The following is a 7,197-nucleotide window of genomic DNA, read 5'->3' as shown; positions in this document are numbered from 1 at the left end:
TTTGCAGATTATTTTTTCTGCACTCCATGTGTTTAATCTGTGCGYGCTCCGGCAGTGTGACAATCATCCCATTTATGCTTTACTTTTTTTTTTGAAAGAGTCTGACTGTCACTCTTTCCCACAGCGCTTCTCCGCTGGACAAGGAGACAGTAAAGGCTGAGTTTTATGGTCACGCTTTGGAACACGTGCAAAGTGTGTGTGGAGTGGGCGCGCATTCGGCTGTGCGGCATTGCGCTATGACCGCAGGAGAAACGAGGTCCAGACTCAGCGAGCTTTTGTGAGTCCTGGAGCACTACTTCACCTGGACTGACTGTCGCCTTGCTGTGTCACCATGTGTTGCGGTGCACGCTCCTCCCGCAGCAGGCAGTGTGGTCGGTCGGCATCCGACCGGAGGACGCGCCGTCACATAAATATGTAAACAGTTCGGCGTTCATTTTCGCACACTCGAACCAGGTCCGGTTCGGGTGCCCCACCCTCCTCATTTGCGCTGTCAGCCACGCTGCTTCCCGCTTCCTCTGTTTTGACTCCAGCTGGTTAAGTCATTAAAAACAATTACGCGGTTGGCCGGTAGACTACAGATCTCTATCATAGGACAAATTTATATCGTTTCTACCGTATATCGTTTATATCGCGCATTCCTACCCGACATTAAAAATGTTACCAGGACCGCCTTCTTCCTCCTGCGTAATATCACTAAAATTAGAAACATCTTGTCCAAAAACGATGCAGAAAAATTGATCCATGCATTTATCACGTCTAGACTGGACTACTGTAGTTCTTTATTATCTGAGTGTCCAGTCTACAGTGTCACATGTTTATACGGCACGACGGCTCAGTGGTTAGCACCGACGCCTCACAGCAAGAAGGTCCTGGGTTCAATCCCTGGATTGGACCTGGGGTCTTTCTGTGCAGAATTTGCATGTTCTCCTCATGCTTGCATGGGTTTTCTCTGGGTACTCCGGTTTCCCCCACCCCAAAAAACGTACAATAGTTTGCTCCTGGCCTCCCTTGAAAAAGAGATCTGAGATCTCAATGGGACTTGCCTGGTTAAATAACAATAAATAAATAAATATGTATACTAAAAACTATGTCAAAGTATCTGAAAGACTTCTAAGCACCTTTGTAACACTGCTTCCTAAACCACAGCATTAAAGCTCTTGTTTGTAAAAAAGGCTTCGTAGGCTGTTCACTATTGTTGAGGAAAATGGGAACCTGATAAATTGCCTGTCAGAAGGAAGCAAGTCCTCTCAAAAGAAAATATATTAAATGTCATGTCTCTCCTGTTTAAACAAAACTGAGGACAAGAAGGAACRAGTCTCTGTATCCAAGAAATATTTAAGCACCAAAAGTTCATCATGCATGAAAATGACAGGAAACATAACTGCATTACAAACATACACTTTTGGCATGTTTTACGTTCTCAAATCATTATAAATTATTCATACATTACATAAAACTTTCTTTTTGCACCCACAGGACGATCATTTCATAGTATAAAATATTGAGAGAACTTTATGGGCATGGTTTCAATGACAGGGAGGAATGTGATAGTTTGACCCTCTTAATTAAGACTTGGAAAACCAGACTCCCTCACTCCCCCACATCATAAAAAACAGACATTTTCTTGAAGCTTAAATGTTTAATTTATTCAGTCTTACTCCGATTATGCAATTATATAAATATATATTTTACTTAAGTATGAAAGTTATTTTTTTATTTATACAGGGTGTATCAGAAAAAATGATACTCTCAGAAAAATCGCCATAAAATTAACATAGATAACAATTTTGAAAATAATWACACTTTCATGTCCTAATCTCGAAACACAAATATCTCATTTTTGAGTGGATCATAACCAAGGTTTAACAAACACATACATGTGAAGTGGCCGTGGACAAGTCAGTCCAGCCAACTAACATTACATATAATGTACTGTACATGTACATGTACATGTAAACTTATTCAGTGGTTATTACACGGAATTATTCCATAACCTGGTACAAGATCATGTGATCGTGTGGTCAWTTTCTTTCATTAAAACAACATGATCACAAACATCACCTTATCTTATGCAGCCAATTGCATAATTCCTGGACATAAAACCTGTCAGCACCTGTGCAGGTGTCCCTCTTCCTGCCTTAKCCTGTGTGGTGTAAAATGGCCCGACCACAGTTCAACTCTCAGCAGAGGTCTTTCCTGGTTACTGAATACCTCCAAACGAAAAGTGTTCGCACTGTCTTTGAGCGGTTCCAACATGAGTTTCCAAATGTCAGGGTTCTCATGCTTCTCCAACACGTTGCTCTTCGAAGAGGGTTCTGACTGCTTCAGTGTTGGCTGGTGTGCGTTGGGTCCTTTGTTGGCCGGACCTCCCCTTGTTGAGATTGTGGCTGGTCCCAGAAGCACGGTACTTGTTAATGTTGCAGAAGACAGTGAGACGGCTCAGAACAATTGTTGCAATTGTTCAATAATTATTTTGTTAGTTATTAATAATTGTTCAGATATTTTCAGATATCTATAAAGTGAATATCATGCTTTTACATAAACCTGCTACTGTGGTCAGACAATAATAATTGAAGCACAAGCAGGTTTTTAGTAAGTAGTAAGAGTTAATGTCATTTCATCATTTTTGTAACACTGCTGTTTCAACAGTCTTATTTAGAAACAGAACAGTATTATTTGTTTTGTGCTGCAGTTTAAATCCCTCTTGCTATATGGGAAGAAACTTGTGTCATCAGAAACTGAATTTGGATTGCTCAGACTGAATCTGTATTTGCATAATTTGAAAGTAAATTCATTGGTCTGAAACTGAATTTAATGAGTTAAATCCAAATTTAGCTTTGAAACTGCATTTTGTTGTATTGAAAATTCACTTTCAGTTCTATAATCCAATTCCAATTCTAAAATTCAGTTATTTGTGTCACACATCCGTGTCCTTGAGAAAACCAGATTAATCAAACATGCTCATGTCGGAGTCTCAACAACACCAGAGAAACAGTTGCTAGATTTTCGCTAGTCTTTTTCAGGAAAAAAGTCACTAGAGGAGTCTGAAAATGTGCTAAGTATAGAGACAAAGTAGCTTCATTAACAACATTTCGTATTCCACCAGCCCTCTCATGTCAGACATGTGTCAGGTTAATGCAGCCATACACTGAAAGTSAAATGATCAAACATTATGAGATTTTTTAAATTATATATAATACATATATGATGATTGTCATATATCTGGCGACGTTGGGTCAGAACATGTACATTGTGAAAAAAGAAGTTTTACTGATGTGAAACGTAAATCTGTCGATCTGTGTTTGACTAATCTGGCTTTCTCAAGGACCAGGATGTGGGACACAAAAATCCAAAATTTGGAACTGAAATTAAATCATAGAACTGAAAGTGAAAGTAGTCAAAATGAATTTTTAATACAACAAAATACATTTCAAAGCAAATTAATTCAAACAAAACTTTAAATTCAGATTTATTTGAAAGAAATTCATTTTCAAACCAATGCATTCAATTTCAAAATATGCAAGTACAGATTCAATCTGAGCAATTCAAATTCAGTTTATGATGATACAAATTTCGTCCCACAGTTTTGTTCCAGTAGTTAGAAAAACAACAGTGATCATTTATTCACAAAAATAAAAAAGTATTTTCATCAATCAGGTGAGCAGGTTCAGTGTAGTTATAGGCCAGCTCATGTTAAAGCATTGTGATGCACCATATTCTAATTATCTTTATACAATGTAGTATTGTCTCTAAGGCTATATGTTCACACTGCAGGTAAATGTTACCTAAATGTGATTTTTTTTAACTGACARWCTGAACGTGACAAATCCAATATTTTTCAAATCTGACCCAGGCCTTTTCAGTATGTGGTACTAAATCAGATCCATATCTGCTGTTTTTCAAAGCGACCTCAGTCTCAACACACATCTAGTTTCATCTGACTTTTACTTCAGTGAGGTGGAGGCCAGCRGATAAATCTGTGTTTAGAAAAATAATATTTATCAACCTTGTGCTGTTTAAATCTTGTAGCTCCACACATCTTCATCTACAGAACAGAAGTCCATTTGTTTTAACTTTTATTATTTTCCACGTCCTGGATGACTAAGAATCCACAAAAACATATCTGTCATATCTGTGTTGGACCAAATCGGTACTAAAGTTACTGGTTCAATATTTTACTTCCAACAYGTCGCTTTGTTCCATAAATGCAAGCTGCACTGGAGCAGCTGACCAGAGGATGGTTAAAATGTAAAAACTGAACTAAACAAGCACGTCAGATAATTATTTAAACAGCTCTGACTGCACAACAACTTCAGGATCAACATGCTAACACGTAGCATCCATATTTCTGTACACATTGAGCTGAATGTGGCATCATGTCTTCTTCTGTGCATGCAGGTAACATCAGGCATGGAGACTTCACTGTGGTGTCAGATGGTCATATTAAAAATATAATGTGAACGTCCACACAAACAAAAATCTGATTTTTTGCAAAAAATTTGGAATTGAGCAGTGTGAACTTTGGCTAATTTACATAAAATAAAAATAAGGACACTTGGTTTTTTTTATCTGATCACCTCAAAACTTTGTATTTTATCACATTCTAAAGCCCAGTAAACCCAACAATACCTGAGTTTTCCAGTCTCAGCTACTTTTAACGCCCCAAGCAATACGTCCCACCAAGTGAAGACTTCAGAAGTTTGCCTCGCCTTTCCACATGACCTTTTTCTACCTCTAATGAGGTCACAAAAAGAGACTTCAGCTCAACAAAGGAGCTTGTCAAGATCTCTCAGAGGACAGTACTGTGMAATTTTCTGCATAATCATGAAGTGACAGATACTGCAGAGCTGGAGATGCTCACTTTGCCCCAGTTTACAGAATCTGGTGCAGGAAAAAAGTGCTAGACTTTTTCATTAAGTCTGAACTATTTAATTTGAATGTGCTACACATATTTAAAGAAAATCTTTTCATTGTGGATGTGGGTTTRTCTAAAGGGCTTAAGAGTATTTATTATCTTACCTGTAGTATGTGACAATCACAATGCTTTTAGTTTGGATAATACTGGGAACAGGGTTTTAGGAAAGTCAATTTTTTTGGCATTTACTGTAGATATAACCTTTAAATTATTTATGGCATAAATGTATGTGTGTTCTTCACAATGTCACTTTAACAAAAAAATACGGAAAAAGATTTGGACACAAAACAAATACGCAAAATTATGTTTAAAATTTTTGGTTAAAAATATACTGTCTTCACACTATCAATAAGTGCAATATGAAAATAGCACAGGACCGCATGAACAGCAATAAATCATAGATTTTTATATTTTAAAGACAGTTTWTGTTCTGAATATTAATATTTAGTCAGTCCAACAAACTCTCACTTGYCTTGATGCCCACACCTGGTTTAATTTTGTGCAKCATTAGACAAGTGAAAATAGCATTTTGATGCAACCGTGTTTTGATGTAAAAACTTTAGCATTTGCGCAAAGTACTGTGACATTTTAGGAATGGAGTTCTTCTGTTATGGCTTTGATCCAAGCATAGATAGTTTGGTTTCCTTGTCATAAAGCTGGTATCAGGACATTTACCCTCCTAGGRCACTTACCCCCTGCCCTCAACAATTAGTACGTCAACCAAGAGTTTCAGCCCTGATGTTAGTGGGCAAATAGACATTTGATTTCTAAAGTATTAAGGTGGTTTTGATCAAAAACAGGATTTTTGTTGTTACTGCTCAAAAAAGTGCTTTAATAAATTTATTTAGAATTACAGTTCGTACAGTTCATTCAAATGATACATTTTTTAATTATATTTTGACAAAATGYAATTATCTGCCTATTTTTCCACATTAATCTTTGGCACTTAATCCGCAGTTTAATGTGATGGGTCACATATTTCAACTTAAATGTGCAGGGGGTAAGTGTCTGTGGAGTAATTGTCTGGGTGGTAAGTGTCCTGGGGGTTAAGAGGCTGGGTGTAAATATTGGGGAAGTAAGTGTCCAGGGGGTAAGTGTCCGGGGGTCAAGTGTCCAGGGTAAGTGCACAAGGGTTAAATATCCGGGGAGTAGGGCTGCGTGGTATATGCAGCAGACGGTAGAAACGGTATGAAGTTGGCCCATGGTAGAAATTTACCCTCTACCGTCATATTGTCATTACGTCATCGCACCTGTGTCAACATGTCTGAGTGCAGAGACAACTGAGTAGGAGTTCAAAATATAATGAAGAAATTCCARCGTTTTAAAACACGTATAGAGAGAATAAATCCTCAAAATTTCCCCCTCCCGCTGTAGAAAAGTTGTGTCATGTCGCGGGACCATTTCCTCCCTCCCGCTGCACGTCACACAGAGCGAAGCTTTAACAACCGTAGTTTTTCACACCCAACTGTCGGAGAAAAGAAAATTGTTTTCTTTTTTCCCTCTTTGTATTCGTTATTGTTGGGGCCCTGATTTGTGAGCAAAAAGGTGTAAATCAGGGCCCCAACAATAATCAACACAAAGAGGGAAAAAAGACAAAAACAAGGGGAYGTTGAGCCCCGCCTGCATTCACTACATACACATGACACAACACCTAAGAACCAAAGCATCCAAACCAATAAGTCAGGTGATGGGCCACATGACCCTCTATGAACAATAGAACCAATCAAGCCTATTGTTAAGCGATGGCCCTCTTTTGCATGTGACTGACCTCTTTGTCCACCAAGTGGAGGCAGTGCTTATAAGGCTGAGTTCACCTGAAACTCATCAGACTGAAGATGTCTCTTGGACAAGAGACGAAACGTTTCACTAAAGAAGAACCCATCCAGAGGACCTACTTATTCTTTTTCTTTTTGAGTAGGAAGTATAGGTAATTGTGTAAAAATGTAAGGAGTAGAAGTAAACAGTAGGCTAAAAAATAATTACTCAAGTGAAGTACAGATAACCAAAATTTCTACTTAAGTACAGTAACAAAGTATTTGTACTTAGTTACTTAACAACTCTGCTGACTGGAAGTGCTGTAAAATGATCTGTGACGGGTTACAAATCATTTTCTTGAAAAGGAACGGAGGGTAGAATTTACCTATAAATAAACCACACACTTTGTGATGTAGGCCGAAATTGAGCTTCCCCTTCTTGAAAGACCAGCATCTGCCACTGGTATTAGGTCAGCGCTACACATACTCCTCTCATCACTGAGGTCCTCCATCCACATGACAGAGAGG

The 7,197-nt window shown here is 38.2% G+C and overlaps 1 protein-coding gene across 1 annotated transcript in view; it reads left to right on the top strand.

The window, feature by feature from the left end:
- gabrg3 (gamma-aminobutyric acid type A receptor subunit gamma3) overlaps positions 1-7,197 on the top strand; it is a 121,477-nt gene that overhangs the window by 29,836 nt on the left and 84,444 nt on the right. The gene's annotated exons all lie outside the window — the stretch shown is intronic.

The sequence above is a fragment of the Austrofundulus limnaeus genome, unplaced genomic scaffold (genome assembly GCF_001266775.1).
Source record: "Austrofundulus limnaeus strain Quisiro unplaced genomic scaffold, Austrofundulus_limnaeus-1.0 Scaffold329, whole genome shotgun sequence".
Classification (NCBI taxonomy): domain Eukaryota; kingdom Metazoa; phylum Chordata; class Actinopteri; order Cyprinodontiformes; family Rivulidae; genus Austrofundulus; species Austrofundulus limnaeus.
Note: the sequence above shows the minus strand (reverse complement) of the source record. Positions and strands in the feature narration are given on the sequence as shown.